The sequence below is a fragment of the Herpailurus yagouaroundi genome, unplaced genomic scaffold, assembly GCF_014898765.1.
Source record: "Herpailurus yagouaroundi ecotype Mexico unplaced genomic scaffold, PumYag 162, whole genome shotgun sequence".
Taxonomy (NCBI): domain Eukaryota; kingdom Metazoa; phylum Chordata; class Mammalia; order Carnivora; family Felidae; genus Herpailurus; species Herpailurus yagouaroundi.
This window is the reverse complement of record NW_024412403.1, coordinates 58,855,986-58,873,459: the sequence shown is the minus strand read 5'-3', so window position 1 is coordinate 58,873,459 and position 17,474 is coordinate 58,855,986. Positions and strand designations below refer to the sequence as shown.

At 38.1% G+C, this 17,474-nt stretch overlaps 1 long non-coding RNA gene across 1 annotated transcript in view; it reads right to left on the bottom strand.

Moving 5' to 3' along the window:
• Positions 1–1,837: 1,837 nt before the first annotated feature.
• The window catches only part of LOC121036211 (uncharacterized), a 191,415-nt gene continuing 175,778 nt past the window's right edge, over positions 1,838–17,474 (bottom strand). Inside the window, exon 3 of the long non-coding RNA XR_005793281.1 lies at positions 1,838–1,997. This is a non-coding gene — a long non-coding RNA (uncharacterized LOC121036211). The remainder of the gene's footprint in view (positions 1,998–17,474) is intronic.

The following is a 17,474-nucleotide window of genomic DNA, read 5'->3' as shown; positions in this document are numbered from 1 at the left end:
TTAGTTTCCCTGAAAGTTGTTTTGATTCTCTGGGCCCCAGAGCAAGCCCTTTTTAGAACAGAAACTATTTGTTTATACAGTCAGACTTTGAGGATGATTTATTATATATTCATATGAGAAAACTACAACTCAGGCAATTCAGGACTTTCAACTTATTAAAAAAAAAAAAACTTTCAACAGCAATGGGATGTTTCCAGATAAAAGCAATGTCACTTGATGAACAGCCTACTTGTTATCTATCTTTCTGCTTTTGGGAAACCAAGAGAGGTCAGCCAAGGACATCTCCAAAAAGGTACTATTATTAATGGAAATTAAATTCATTAAATGGTATACAATACACAATATGCTTTCTGCAATTGTATTCTAAAATGAAATGGAAAATAGTTCCATAACTCTGGAGCTGATATCTGATTTAAAATATGTTTTTGCACATAATTTAATCTTTGTTTTGTATGAAATTTATAAATCATCAAGAAGATATAAACAGGGATGCTGGAATTAATTTGCTTGATGAAAGATGATCCTGTTGGCTGTGCTTATGGTTTGAGAATCCCCTCAGGACTCTTGACCATTTTGTTTATGTTTTTAAGTCAGTTGGGAGTATATACATGGTACATACAAGTGCGAAGGCATAAAATGTAATATAAACACCATAAATGTGATTCTATTACTCTTTTGCTGAAAATCACTTTAAGTCTCATTCAAGTCTTCACGTCTTTAAGATGTAAATTTCTTAATATTACATACAGACCCTCCATGACGAGACCCTCGGCCATGTTCTTCACTGGATCCCTGACCACTGCTTCTGAACTTCCCCTCCAAGCTACACATACATGCACACATGTGAGCATACAAACGTCCCTAACTGTGGCTGTAGGTTTACTACATAATTCTGTCTGGATTTGTCTGATGTTATCCCTATCTGATATAACTTACACTAAGCCAAAGCAACCCAGCCCGTGCATGGTCCTGCCACTAAACTTGCAAAATTGAGAGATACGAGGCAGCCCCTGTCTTGACATTTTTAGAGGAAAGACAGTTAATTTACATTGAAAAAGCATTTGCTGTTGAGTGATATATGATTGGAGAGTATAAAAAGGGTGGCTAATGTATAGCCTATTGATAATTAGAGGTAGCTTGAATTTGGGTTATAATTCAAGCATTTATGAGACATGTGATCTTCCTAGTCAAGGAAACTTCTCTCAGCTTCAGTTTCCTTGTCTAAAAAGTGGGCCCAGCTAGAATACTAGGCAATCAGGAAATCAGGTTTATTTCTCACCCACTGGATGGGTAAAGAAGAGAATTACCTGGGTGAGGGATAGGGAGAATGGGGGGACTTGGCTGGTGGTAAAAAGTGGAAAGCACTGGATGAGTCGCCTCAAGTATTTGGAGGACTTGGAGTCTGGCTGTGCACCCATGAGCATTTTGAAAAGTTCAAAGAGCAAAGGCAGACCAGAAAATGGGAGTCAGAGGCAAGGGTCAGAGACAAGTCAGGCCTTAATGGAGGGAACAATAGGGTCAGGATCACACGAAGTGGTGATGGCTAGGAACAAAGTGGAGGGGACTGTGACTTGTCCCAGATCAGCCCAGACAATAAAAATGCATTAACTCCCAGGGTGATTGTGAGCATAGGCTATTAAAAGTCATGTAATTTGAAGCATTTAAAAAACCGTAAAGCTCTAACAGAGATTACTATTTTTATCTTATGGTATCATAAAGATGAAACAACTGCCAAAAAGCTTGTCAAGATTAACTCCATCAGGGAGCAACCTAACAGCTGTCCTCCCTTCTACCCAGGGGAACGTGCACTTGGCATTCACAGAAAACTTGCCTTTGCTTCTCCTCATGCGTCCGACGCTCTCTCAGACTCGGGGCATTCACCTTCTGCTTTGATCCCTCGGTGCTTCTGGTGAATCGTCCAATTCCCAACCATAAAGGCTAATGCAATAGCAGGACTTCAGGCATTTTGCATCAAGAAATCTCTCCACTCTTGCTACCTAAAGTTAAAAAATGTATTTCTGAAGGGCAAAGTTATTTTTTCCCCTACTTTATTATTTGTTGAGTCCTCTGTCCTAGTGAGCCGATGTGCTTACATTCCATTACCATGAATTCAATTGTTGGAGAATTTGTTCTCAATCTTCCCCCCCACCCCCTGGATATACAGCTACATTTAGGATAGGTTGTCATTAGAAAGTTGCTTGCTTTCCTTTTGTTGAAGAGTTCTCTGAACTTCTCACTGCCTGTTTGATTCTATTATTCCTTTTCAATAGCTTTTCATTTTCTCAAATAGTACTGGTCACTCTACTGTCCAGTGAATATTTTCCTACCAACAGATAGACATTTACCTGCCAGTCATAAAGGAACTGGTATACTGGAGATCTTTCCTTTGTGCATTAATTCACAAAATCAGTTTGTCATGGTCTTTCTTATTCAATGATCTATCCTCATTGGTCCTTGTTTCTTTCCCCTCATTCTTCAAAGCTGCACAGATTCCTGAGCAGGCAGATTATGCTGCCCCTTTCTGATAATATTAATCTGACATTCAGGGTGCTCCATTAATGTGCCTGTGGTCAGAAACACAAAGTGAAATGCTCATCTCAACCTGCTTTTTAAGAGAAGTTACTGCCCTGCACACTGTAATCACAGAACAGTGACAAGGCAGTCAGCCAAATGCATCTCCTCTGTCGAGAATGTTAAATTCTAGAATTTAATGTGGCTACAACCTACATGTTGAAGAGACCCTGGATTAGAAATGAGGCAACTTAAGTCATAATTTCTGTTCTGTATCGAAAAGTCTTTATTCATTGATCTTCTTACCACTCCTATATTTCCCTGATCTTTTACCCTGTAAAATTAGAAGCTTGATTAATTGACCTTTAAGGATCCTGACAACTTTAGAACTCCATTTTCACAATTTCTTTTCTTCCTGTACAAATACAGTCTCCCCACAGTAGGGGGAAAAAAAAAAACAGAGTGATTGGGGAAGTCAACAGAACAGACGTTTTAGCTGAGCTTGAAAGACAGAGTTCAACACTTCCAGATAGATGAAGGAAGAAAAGTGTTCTAAATAGCAAGTGCAAAGTCACAGAGGTAAATTAGCATGGAGTATGTGAACTTTGGGTAAATAACCAGTTTGGCACTCAAGGGGACCTCAAGCCTAGGATGGCAGCTCTAGCCTAGTGAGGTTTGTACTATCATATTACATGACTAACTTTGAATTAACATGGAATTTCTCAGTTGAAAAAAAAAATGACATTAAATCACATTTACACAGAGGATAACAAGGGCCAGTGGGTTTTCCCGGCTCTCAGGAAGGAGCTTCGCAGTAGACGCTCTAATTCTAGGGCCAGTAATTACCTTCAGGAGGCAAGAAGGGTTTCTGGAGCCTGCATGGAGTCAAGTATTAGGGGAGATAGCTCCTTAGTCTGACTGTCCATAGTGCAGCCAGAATGGAGAGCCCAAACTCAGTCCAGTTGCTGCACAAAGAGACAGAATCCAGATATGAAGCTTTGGAAAGGCAGATGGAAGGTTGGAAGTACAGCCCGAGGATAACAACAAAGATGATACCTTCTGCATGCCCAGAAATTTATGGTGATTAAATTGTCTAAGGCAGTTAAAGGGTAACATACTTTCTGACCCGTATCATTGAATAAATGGAAGGGTGTTTATTGTTGTTGCTTAAGGCACTGAAATTTAAACACTGAAGGCCTTAGTTGAGGTTTGGTTGGCTTCTAATGTAAAGGGGTGAGACTACACAACAACAATAAAAACAACAAAGAAATAAAACAAGCAAAGAACAAAAAATAGTAGAATGTTCCTCAAGCCCCAGGCATTTTCCTATTCTTCCCCTGCCCTCCTCTCCATGTGCGATCTCCCAGGGAGCCCTCCCTAGTGCTTTTGCACTCATTCATTATGAGATCCAGATCCTACTCCACCCCCCTGCCCTACAGTGTTTCTGGTTACAATACACTGAGTTTTACATGGTGCTGCCATGACTTTGAATTAGAAGTTCCTCTCACCTCTCACTTAGAGGATCAAGAGGTAGTTTCGTGAACTATAGTTGGATAGTACCAGCATGAAAGTCAGGATACCTGGGTTGTTTTTTGGGGTTTGCTGTTGGTGGTGGTGGTGGTTTTTTGTTTTTTGTTTTTTTTGAAGCTCTGTCATTAATAAGTTAGGTGTCCTGAGCAAGTAACTCAATCTGCCTATGCCAGAGTTTCTTATCTGAAAAAAAGAGATGTTAGATGACATGCAAGGACTTCTCCAAATACAGCAGTATGAAACAGTGGCAGCACCTAGGGAATCTGCCCTCATTACTAAAGTTGCCAAAACGTCTCATCCCATCATCTTGGGCCTCAAACTAGCATCAGCTGCATAATACCAGATAATGAGCTCTAGCTGGAAGGAAAATGACAAAGAGGGAAGTAATACCCACAATGTTCCAAAGTCATTATTTTAGCCAACAGGAAGCTGTTCCCAATAGCCATGAGTTTGGATAAAGGACATCCAAGGAGCTAATGGCCATTTTTGGATATTCAGTAATCGGTAACTGTAGGCTATTTAATTCTCCTTGTTACAAGTCAACTTGAGCACCACACCTTTACTGGATGCCTCCCTCCTGCATGTAGGTGTCCTAGGCATGTCTTCTCTGTACTAGATATGCTAATGCTTACCAACTAGATGTGCTAATGCTTACCAAATATCCACTTTCTTTAAAACATATTCTATAACTTGGCCGATTCTAGAGTGAAAAAAATCTCCTTATTTCCACGCTAAATTTGGATTAACATGTAAACTAACATCAGGATCTATTAGTTTACACATTCCTGGTGACAGAAATTTAACTTAGGTTAAGGTTAGCTTTTCATGACAATTGCATTCTATCATTATCCACAGATAATAAGTCTTTGCCAAGAACTCCTTATGCTGATGTGGTTTCAAGAAGAACTTTGCAATGGTGCTTTTCCCCGGTAGAGTCTTAACTGTCATTGTTCCATGAAGTTAATGTTGCCATGCGGCAGAGCAATAACCTGCAAAGCTATGAAAAATAAAAATCTAGGTATTTTTGCTACATTTCATGTAAGCTTTATTGACAGAAGTCTGTCTAAATGAAGTGGCATTCATGCTTAACATTTTAAGACAAAAGTATTAGCATAAGAGAACAGTCTATTGTGAAAAACAAAGCTCCAGTGAAGAAGGGGAAAGAGGACTTGCTTGAAAAAGATGGGTTAATGAGGTAGGTATGAATCAGATTTTTTTTTTGTCAGTCTTAAAAAGAAGATTCTCCCCAATCATATCTAAAACTGAAGAATGTTCCATTGAGATAAGAAGATTCACAAAAAAGAGTATATATATTTTATTTTATCCTTTTTCTCAAGGGAAAGAGCATAAAATGCAGCCTGAGAGATTCAAGCTAAACCTTGGGAGAAATATCATGATAGTTAACAATGATGAACACAGAAAGGGGTATGGAGGAGAGGGTTCCACTACACTTTTGTGGAGGTTTTCAAAGTAGGGGAAACTATCTGTCTAAGTGGAGTTGGACAAGTTCTCAATTTTGTTTCACATTTATAAAATAAAGGAATGTCTCAGGCTCTTCCTAAATTTGGAACCTGGTACTTCAGTCATACCAAGTGTATCTTTGGCTGCAGTTGGTGCTATTGGAATGGGGGAATTTCGGTGTTCTTGGCTACTTCAAAGGATCTCTGTCACCATCGCCCCTTTCATGGCCTATCTACCATATCTCTCCTTGGGCTGTTCACCAAGTCAATAAAACTGGAAACAGTAACAGCAAATATGATCTTTTATATCCTTATGATTAGGCCATTCGTATTTTCCAGTTCTCCAATGAAGTTGATGCCATCCCACTAATCCCTTCACTGTATTGTGTACCTTTTATTTTCTGGTGTCTCTGGCTAAATGCACTTTCTAAAGGCATTGTGGGCTAAGGGAGAGATATGTTCTCTGGAAATCCTTAGGCTACTTGGGTGTGTAAAGAAGACCCTGAGATCCATCCATCCTTACTTGGAGCTCTGGTCCTGCCATTAGTAAATAGCACTTCAGTATTTCAAATGACGCCCAAGGAGCTCTGAATCAGAGCTTCAGTGATTTACCTGAATCAATGTCTAGGTAAAACTTATTAAGAGTATCAAAAGAGATAGCACATAAGAAGGCATTTTGTGATAGCATAAAACCTGGTTATATAATTAACATTATTGTGAGGACCTACCTTTCTCTCTTCTTCTCTCTGTTTTGCTGGTTTCCATGGAGCTAAAGATATTGTGAATGATGAGGCAGAATGGAAACTTGACCAGTGTGGCCCATTCAGACTATTCAGGAAATGAGATTATCAGAAATTTCTTTCAATAATGTAAAAGCAGGAGTGTTGAAACAAAGGTTTTGATAAATTCATTTTATAAGGCCAGACTGGTTCTCCATGTCCAAACATAAGCATGAATTAGTTCTTTGCCCAACATTTTTTTACTGTAGTATATGTCTTCTTTCTGTCTCCTAGTAATATATAGGCCATTAAAATTAAGGAACATGACAATAAAACTACTGATTTTTGACCATTACCAAAGCAACTTGTCATTAAAGAGAACATATTGAAGCAGTAAATCAAATGAACATTGCATCATGGAGACTATAAGGTTATTAAGAAAGAGGTTTTTTTCCTAACTTTTCAATATTAGGATATTGTGCTGTGAGGTATTTCAATGTGGGGGTTAGTGAAGGAAATTGAACTTATCTAGGAAGGTTGCAATAATATTTTTTGAAAAGAAATGAATCCAACAATGAAACATTTTTAAAAATATGATCTCCTGAAAATGCAATCTCTACTGTAGTCTTTTTCCACATTGACAATCTACTTTCTGTCCTTTCTGCATTCATAAGACCAGAGAAGTGGCAATAAATTGTGTCTCTCCCTGGTCGTGCCTGGATTCTGTGTAGAATATTTTAGACACACCTACTTTCTTCCTGATCACAGCAAAGGGTTTAAATCCATCAGCAATGTGATTCCCAGAACATATGGCTCATAGAGGAGAATAGCTTGCATTTAGCTCTGGCCAGCTGTCCAGAGCTCAACAATGTTGGTAACATATTTCAGGCCATATAAACTAGGAAATATATTTAGAAAGTGCAAGCTAAGAAATGTACACTAATCTCTACTATATTCGAAAACACAAATTGCCATTGCATTATTGCTTAGAGCAGAATTTAATTAAATTATTCCTGGTCACTAAAGATCTGACTGAACAGGAATAATATTCACCTTTTCAGACCTTGTGTAGATGGCATTCATCTGGCTAAAACCATAAAAATAAGCTTTCTGATAACTGGCAAGTTCTTCAATTGCATGTCAGATATGATTTCTGACACTGTAAAAGTTAAATGATCAAGGGAAGATCCATATGCATAAGATGGACCATCTGCATATTTGCCTCAGCTTTCAGACACTTAAGTGAAAATAAGCCTTATTTTAAGTTTCTGAGTTCATGAATAAAAAATAAGTTCGTTAACAAGGCTCCTTGGAGATGTGGCTAATTCTTGGGCTGGGGCAGGAAAAAGAAAGATGAACCTGGAGTATCTTGTAGTGCCAGAAAGAACGGGATTTAAAAATAAAAGAACAAAAGAAAAAGGAAAGGAAAAAAGATGGACATATGTCAAAAGGACACAGGAACCAACCCAACAGAGCTCCCAATGGCCCAAACTGCAACAATCTGAGCAACAAAATAAAGAACTATAGCATTGGATTAATACTCGAAGAATTAAACAAATATCCATGTGCCCATACTAAGGGAAATAAATGACTGAATAAGAAATAAATACCGGAGAAGAGACAAATCTTCCATAGACAAGAATTCTAAGAGATATATATATATATATATATATAGTTCTTCCCCTCTTCAGGAGGCAGAGCTTAATTCTCCCCTGCTTGAGTGTTCATTGAACTTAGTGACTCACTTCCAAAGAATAGAATATGAAAGGAAAAATAATAACTTCACAGTAGAGAGCCATGACAAATACCACCTTAACCAAGAGATCAATGGTACCATGATCAGTGATAAATCATGTTAATAATATGTATCCAATATGGTATCATATAATGAAACGGTCCCTCACCTCCTCAGCATGTCTCCCCCAAGTCCATAATTCCAGTCTAATCATAAGGAAACATCAAACCAAACCAGAATCAAGGGGCCTTCTACAAAATATCTGACCACTATTCTTCAAAATTCTCAATAAATAAGGAACAAGGAAAGACTGAGGAACTGTCGCAGATTAGAGGACAGTAAGGTGGCATTTTGGCTACATGTAATACAGTTAAAACAGAAAAAGAACATAAGTAGAAAAAATAGGTGAAATACAAATCAAGTCCGTAGTTTAATTAACAGTATTGTAACAAGATTAATTTTTTAGCTTTGACAAATGTACTCGAGTTATATAAGATGCTAACATTAGGGGAAGCTGGATGAAGGTAACATATCAAGTTTAGATTTTTAAAAATAACATATTTAAACTCAGTTTTTAACTTCACACATTTAAAAGAGAGTTAAACCCGCATTTAATGGTGTTAAAATAAATCCAACTTCACTTTCTAAGGAGAGCATTGGTTCTTTCCACAGTGTTTTTTTGCTGACAGCCTCTGAGAGAGATGGGATCTCCATCTATCCATGCATTTGTCCTTGTTAAAACCTTAAATTTTTATAAAAGGTATTCATTTTCCCACTACTTTATTAAAGGAAACATGTCTATGTATTAACTAATATCATCAGATTATTCCATTCTCAAGGCTTTCCAGGAGAGATAATAACAAATTAATTATTGCTTATTTAAAATTTTGAATGAGGGGGGAGGGGCCAAGATGGTGGAAAAGCATGAAAGTTTTTTTTTTTGCGTCTCTCATTGCTGAAATACAGCCAGATCAACACTAAACCATCTTGCACATCTAGAAAACTGATTTGAGGATTAACACAACAATCTTCACAACCTGAACCACAGAACGTGGCAGGTATGCAGCATGGAGAGGTGAACTGGGGGAGAGAGAAGACATGGAGGGCAGGGAGCTGTTTTTGCTTGTGGAAAGAGGACAGAGACATGGGGGGAGAGTACAGGAAAAGCACCTCCCCCAAAAGCAGCTGGACAGAAGGTGAAAAAGTGGAATCAGCTGCAGGGACTGAACAAAAAAGGGAGAAAGGATAAAGGAGAGTGTTTAAATTCCATTAAGACTCTATAAATAGGGGGAGCACAGAGTCTGAGGCTCCGTAGCTTGGTACCTGGTGGTGCTCTGGTGGGAAGGGCGAATCCCCAGGAGCAGAGAGCGGGCCACACGGGGAGAGGCGGTTCTTCTGCTGGGAGGACATCTGGTAGAGGCTGTGCGGCCACCACACAGACAAAGGTCCCAATGGACTCTGGAGAACAACCATATTCGCTGGTGTTGGAACAAGGATGTTAAGGGTGAAGCCTGGTGCCAGATGTGTGTTGTGATTTTCCATAAACCCTGAAACACTGCTGCTACAAGATCACATGAACTTTTCCTGGGGTGGGCTAGCACCCAGCCCATTGGCATCAGTGCGGGAATTGGCATCAGTGTGGTCTTGTAAACATTCCTGGGGGTGGGCGGGCACCCGGCCATTGCTCAGTGAGACTCTCCCCCAGAGGACCTGAGCAGATCAAAACCACAGTCCTTCAGAAGTGAGAGGGTGAGAAACGCAGCCCCATTTGAGATAAAACTCAGGAGGGAGGTGCCACCTGGCACCTGATGGCTTGGTCACAGACAAGAAGCAGGGGTGGAAAGAAGCCAGAGACAAAGGAGGGATGCCTGATTGCTGGTTGTGGAAAACACACAGTTCCCATACTTGAGACTGGGTAGCTGGGTGACACTATTTTCACCCCTCCCACACATGCACACACATGCCTAGACACACCACAGCAATCCACCCCAGTAAGCTAAACAGTGCCTCTAAGTGGAGAATGGAGCCGTTACACTAAACCCCACCCAGTTCTTGAGAGCTCTTGAGAGCTCTTGCACTCTTGACAAACACAAGTCTCTCCACCTGCTTAGTTTACAGACTATAAAGTGCTTTATAGCTTGACTTCTATGGGAAACCAGATGTAATTTCAATCATACTTTATTCTGTTCGCTGGTCCTTTTATTCATTTTTTTCTTTTTCTTTTCTTATTCTTGAATACAAAAGAGAAAAAAACATTTTTATTTTCCATTTTTATTAAAAAGATTTTCAATTTTTTTCTACTGTATTTTTTACTTTTTTGTAGATATTTTCAATTCTATTTTACTTTCATCATTTCATTTTATTCTATTTTATTGTATCCATTTTTTCAAATTTTCAAATGTTTTCCTTTCCCCCGCTTTTTTTCTTTTGTCTATTTTTTTCTTTTCTTATCTTTCCCTTTTTTATCTAATCTATCAAACTTCTTTCAACAACCAGACCAAAAAACACCTAGGCTCTAGCATCCTTAATTTGATTTCTTTCTGTTATTTTTAACTTTTTAATTTTAAGGGTTTTTTTTACTTTATTAATTCTGTTTCTTCCTTCAAAATGATGAAACTAAGGAATTCACCAAAAAAGAGCAGGAAGAAATGACAACCAGAGAATTAATCAACACAGATACAAGCAAGATGTCTGAACCAGAATTTAGAATCACGATAATAAGAATACTAGCTGGGGTTGAAAAAAGATTAGAATCCCTTTCTGCAGAGATAAAAGAAGTAAAAGCTAGTCAGGATGAAATAAAAAATGTTGTAACTGAGCTGCAATCTCTAATAGATGCCATGACAGCAAGGATGGATGAGGCAGAGCAGCAAATCAGCGATATAGAGGAAAAACCTATGGGGAATAATAAAGCAGAAAAAAAAGAGGGAGACTAAGGCAAAAGAGCATGAAATAAAAATAAGAGAAAATAAAAATAAGAGAACTTAGTGATGCATTAAAAAGGAATAACATCAGACTAACAGGGGTCCCAGAAGATGAAGAGAGAGAAATAGGGGTAGAAGGGTTATGTGAGCAAATCATAGCAGAAAACTTTCTTAACCTGGGGAAAGACACAGACATCAAAATCCAGGAAGCACAGAGGACCCCCATTAGATTCAACAAAAACTGACCATCAACAAGGCATATCATAGGCAAATTCACAAAATACTCAGGCAAGGAGAGAATCATGAAAGCAGCAAGGAGGAAAAAGTCCCTATCCTACAAGGGAAGACAGATCAGGTTTGCAGCAGACCTATCCACAGAAACTTGTCAGGCCAGAAAGGAGTGGCAGGATATATTCAATGTGCTGTATCAGAAAAATATGCAGCCAAGAATTCTTCATCCAGCAAGGCTGTCATTCAAAATAGAAGGAGAGATAAAAAGTTTCCCAGACCAACAAAAATTAAAGGAGTTTGTGACCACTAAACCATCCCTGTAAGAAATTTTAAGGGGGACTCTCTGAGGGGAGAAAAGATGAATATATATACATACATATATCAAAAGCAGCAAAGATTAGAAAGGACCAGAGAACACCACCAGAAACTCCAACTCTACAAGCATCATAATGGCAATAAATTCATATCTTTCAGTACTCACTCTAAACATCAGTGGACTCAATGTTCCAATCAAAAGACATAGGGTAACAGAATGGATAAGAAAACAAGATCCATCTATATGCTGTTTACAAGAGACCCACTTTAGACCTAAAGACACCTTCAGATTGAGAATAAGGGGATGGAAAACCATCTATCATGCTAATGGTCAACAAAAGAAAGCCAGAGTAGCCATACTTATATCAGACAATCTAGACTTTAAAATAAAGACTGTATCAAGAGATGCAGAAGGGCATTACATCAGAATTGAGGGGTCTATCCACCAAGAAGACCTAACAATTGTAAACATGTATGCGCCAAATGTGGCAGAACCCAAATATGTAAATAAATTCATCATAAACATAAAGAAACTCATTGATAGTAATACCATAATAGTAGGAGACTTCAACACCTCACTCATAGCAATGGACAGATCATCTAATCAAAACATCAACCAGGAAACAATGGCTTTGAATGACACATTGGACCAGATGGGCTTACCAGATATATTCAGAACATTTCATCCTAAAGCAGTGGAATATACATTCTTCTCTAGTGCACATGGAACGTTCTCCAGAATAGAACATATACTGGGACACAAATCAGCTCTAAGTAAGTACAAAAAGATCGAGATCATACCATGCATATTTTCAGACCACAGTGCTATGAAACTCAAAATCAACCACAAGAAAAAATTTGGAAAGGTAACAAATACTTGGAGACTGAAGAACATCCTAGTAAAGAATGAATGGGCTAACCAAGAAGTCAAAGAGGAAATTAAAAAGTATATTGAAGCCAATGAAAATGATAACACCACAGCCCAAAACCTCTGGGATGCAGCAAAGGCAGTCATAAGAGGAAAGTATATAGCAATCCAGGCCTTCCTAAAGAAGTAAGAAAGATCTCAGATATACAGCCTAACCTTACACCTTAAGGAGCTAGAAAAAGAATAGCAAATAAAACCCCAAACCAGCCAAAGACAGGAAATAATAAAGACAACAGCAGAAATTAATGCTATTGAAACCGAAAAAACAGTTGAACATATCAATGAAACCAGAAGCTGGTTCTTTGAAAGAATTAACAAAATTGATAAACCACTAGCCAGTTTGATCAAAAAGAAAAAGGAAAGGATCCAAATAAACTCAAGAATGAAAGAGGAGAGATCACAATCAACACAGCAGAAATAAAAACAAGAATAAGAGAATATTATGAGCAATGATGCCATAATTATGCCAATAAAATGCCAATAGTATGCCAATATTATGCCAGTAAAATGGGCAATCTGGAAGAAATGGACAAATTCCTAGAAACATATACACTACCAAAACTGAAACAGGAAGAAATAGAAAATTTGAACAGACCCATAACCAGTAAGGAAATCGAATTAGTAATCAAAAATTTCCCAAAAAACAAGAGTCTAGGGCAAGAAAGCTTTCCAGGGGAATTCTACCAAACATGTAAGGGAGAGTTAACACCTATTCTCTTCAAGGTGTTCCAAAATATAGAAATGGAAGGAAAACTTCCAAACTCTTTCTATGAAATCATTACTTTGATTCCAATACCAGACAGAGACCCCACTAAAAAGGAGAACTATAGACCAATTTCCCCTAAAGGCTAAAGACTCCACCAAAAAACAACAACAAACTATTAGAACACATAAATGAATTTAGTAAGGTTGCAGGATATAAAAATCAATATACAAAATTGTTGCAGTTCTTTTTTTTTTTAAGACAGAGAGAGAGAGGAGAGGGGCAGAAGGAGAGAAAGAGATTGTGGAGCCTGATTTGGAGCTTCATCCCACGATCCTGGGATCATGACCTGAGCCAAGAATCTGATGCTCAACCAACTGAGCCATCCAGGCACCCCCAAAATTGTTGCATTTCTATATATTAATAATGAACTACCAGAAACCAAAATCAAGAGAATAATACCATTCAAAACCTCATCAAAAAGAGTAAAATACCTAGGAATAAATTTAACCAAGGAGATGAAAACTGTAAGACACTTATGAAAGAAATCAAAGGATATGGACAAATAAATGGAAAGGAATTCTGTGCTTGTGGATTGAGAATATTAATACTGTTAAAATTTCCATATCACCTAAAGTAATATACAGGTCCAATGCAATCCCCATCAAAATTTCAATCGCATTTTTCACAGAACTGCAACAAATAATTCTAAAATTCACATGGAACCGCAAAAGACCCTACCTATGTCAACCAAAGAAATCTTGAGGAAGAATTAGAAAGCTGGAAGGATCATACCCCCTGTTTTCAAACTTAAAAAGTTATATGATATGGCACAAAAACAGCCACTCAGACCAATGGAACAGAACAGAGAACCCCGAAATGGACCTACAAACGAATGGCCAACTAATCTTTGACAAAGCAGGAAAGAATATCCAATGAAATAAAGACAGTCTCTTCAGCCGGTGGTACTGGGAAAACTGGACAGTGACATGCAGAAAAATGAACCTGGACCACTTTCTTACACCATACACAAAAATAAACTCAAAATGGATGAAAGAACTAAATGTAAGACAGGAAGCCATCTAAATCCTCAAGGAGAAAGCAGGCAAAAACCTCTTTGACCTCAGCTGCAGCAACTTCTTACTCAACACGTCTCCAGAGGCAAGGGAAACAAAAGCAAAAATAAACTATTGGGACCTCATCAAGATAAAAAGCTTCTGCACAGCAAAGGAAACAATCAGCAAAACTAAAAGGCAACTGACAGAATGGGAGAAGATCTTTACAAATGACGTATCAGATAAAGGGTTAACATCCAAAATCTGTAAAGAACTTATCAAACTCAACACACAGAAAACAAATAATCCAGTGAAGAAATGAGCGAAAGACATGAATAGACACTTCTCCAAAGAAGATATCCAGATGGCCAACTGATACATGAACTAATGCTCAACATCACTCATCATCAAGGAAATACAAATCAAAACGACAATAGGATAACACTCACATCTGTAGAATAGCTAATGTTAACAACTCAGGCAACAACAGATGTTGGTGAGGATGCAGAGAAAGTGGATCTCTTTTGCACTTCTGGTGGGAATGCAAACTGGTGCAGCCACTCTGGAAAACACTATGGAGGTTCCTCAAAAAATTAAGAATAGAACTACCCTTCGACCCCGCAATTGCACTACTAGGTATTTATCCAAGGGATACAGGTGTGCTGTTTCAAAGGGGCACACAGACCCCAATGTTTATAGCAGAGCTATTGACAATAGCCAAAGTGGGGCGCCTGGGTGGCGCAGTCGGTTAAGCGTCCGACTTCAGCCAGGTCACGATCTCGCAGTCCGTGAGTTCGAGCCCCGCGTCGGGCTCTGGGCTGATGGCTCAGAGCCTGGAGCCTGTTTCCGATTCTGTGTCTCCCTCTCTCTCTGCCCCTCCCCCATTCATGCTCTGTCTCTCTCTATCCCAAAAATAAATAAACGTTGACAATAGCCAAAGTATGGAAAGAGCCCAAATGTCCATCGATGGATGAATGGATAAAGAAGATGTGGTATATATATATACAATGGAGTATTACTCGGCAATCAAAAAGAATGAAATCTTGCCATTTGCGAGTTGCCATTTGGAGGGTATTATGCTAAGTGAAATTAGTCAGAGAAAGACAAATATCATATGACTTCACTCATCTGAAGACTGTAAGACACAAAACAGATGAACATAAGGGAAGGGAAGCAAAAATAATATAAAAACAGGGAGGGGGACAAAACATAAAAGACTCTTAAATATAGAGAACAAACAGAGGGTTGCTGGAGAGGTTGTGGGAGGGGGGATGGTCTAAATGCATAAGGGGCATTAAGGAATCTACTCCTGAAATCATTATTGTACCATATTCTAACTAACTTGGATATAAAGTAAACAATAAATAAATTAAAATGTTTCAAAAAAATAAATTAAAAATAAAAGTTTGAATGAGACAATATTTATGTATAATTGCTTGGAGGATATTCAGTATATCCATTTCTCTAGGTGCTCAAAAATCTCGGTATGCAATGAACATGTTATCAGATATGCCCAATACATTTTGGGCATCATGCTGACCTCCTAGGCAATTGCCTTACATCAAATTATTCTTTGGTAAAATGTCATTAGTCTGAATTGAGACCTACACGGACCATTCCATTAAACTCATCACTGTGGTTTCTAGAATACAGTTTGAGTTATGATTTCTCACACTACATAGTATAATCCAGGTATGAGATATTTCTTAAGTATCAACAACAGGATTATGTGCTCCTCTCTTGAGAAATAGATGGCTTTTAAACTCAGACACCTTTGGGGCACCTGGGTGGCTCAGTCGGTTAAGCGTCCGACTTCAGCTCAGGTCACGATCTCGCAGTCCAAGGGTTCAAGCCCCGCCGTCAAGCCCCGCCGTCGAGCCCCAGGCTGACAGCTCAGAGCCTGGAGCCTGTTTCAGATTCTGTGTCTCCCTCTCTCTCTCTGCTCCTCTACCGTTCATGCTCTGTCTCTCTCTGTCTCAAAAATAAATAAACGTTAAAAAAAAATTAAACTCAGAATTGGTTCTGTTTTCATTTTTGCATTGGATGCTAGAAAACTCAGTTAAATTCGTGACTGGCATCAAACAAGCATATTTAAAGTCAGAGCATGCATTCCAAGCACTAATCTTACTTTTGACTTTATTTTGCTTTTTTATTTTATTATTTTATTTTATTTTATATATTATTTTTAGAGAGAGTATGTGTGAGTGGGGGAAAGGAGCAGAGAGAGAGAGTGAGAGAGAGAGAGAGAGAGAGAGAGAGAGAGAGAATCTTAAGCAGGCTCCATGCTCAGCACAGAGCCCAACATGGGGCTTGATCTTACAACTCTGGGGTCATGACCTGAGCCAAAATCAAGAGTCAGATGCTCAACTGACTAAGGTACTCCTGACTTCATTTTAAATTACTGTACCTTTATTTTAGCATTACTTGTATTATTTTTATATTGTTGATATGTGTTCACTGTTGAGAAATGTAGGGAATACAGACAGACAATATGTAAGAAAATTAAAGATTATCCCATCACTTGGATAATGATTGTTAACATATTGCAGTATAGCATCTGAACATTTAGATTTATTTTATCATGCTGTATTTTATTACCTTTATTAGGCTGCTTTGAGTTTAGTGGAGTGGTCTTTTTTTTTTTTTTTTTTTTTTTATAAGCAGAGGGGGGAGGATATGACATAGGATATAAATTAATTAAAGCAAAATTAAAGAAACACTTTGAAGTCCTTGATCTTGTTTTGATTGGGTTTGAGCTAATCACTTTTAGGTGGACTAAATTCTGTGTCCGTGTCTTCATACATGCTTTGAGAATCTTTCCATTTAGAAACACTGAGGAAAATACCTGTAGTCATCAATTTATTCATTAAGTAACACTGACAATAAAAATATTTGCCTGATGTATTATAATAAAGTCAACAAGCAATCATTGGTTCCTTAATAAACATTCTGGTACAAGAGCATTACATGTTTTTAATTAGAACTTGGAACCAATTCACCTCTTTCCTGTTAATTAAAGAATGGCAACATTCATTGGCTGATTCTTGAAATAAAAGCTTAACTTTGAGGTCTCCATAGAGTTCTGCTAGTCTCTCTAACAGGAACCTTGCTACCTGAGATATTGGAAGTAAAAATAATTTTCATATAAGGCATTGTGGCAGCATCGATGCCGTAATCATGATAATGGTAATAAAAATGATACCTTTATCTTTTAAAAATAGTCAAAAGATACCCTAATAAGAAGAGGAAACAAAGAAAGAAAAAAAGGAAATAGATTGCATAAATAATTTTATTAGAGAAATCATGACCTTAATGTTTCTTAGCCTATGTTGTTGAAGGAGGATGGGGAGGAGAGGAAGAGGT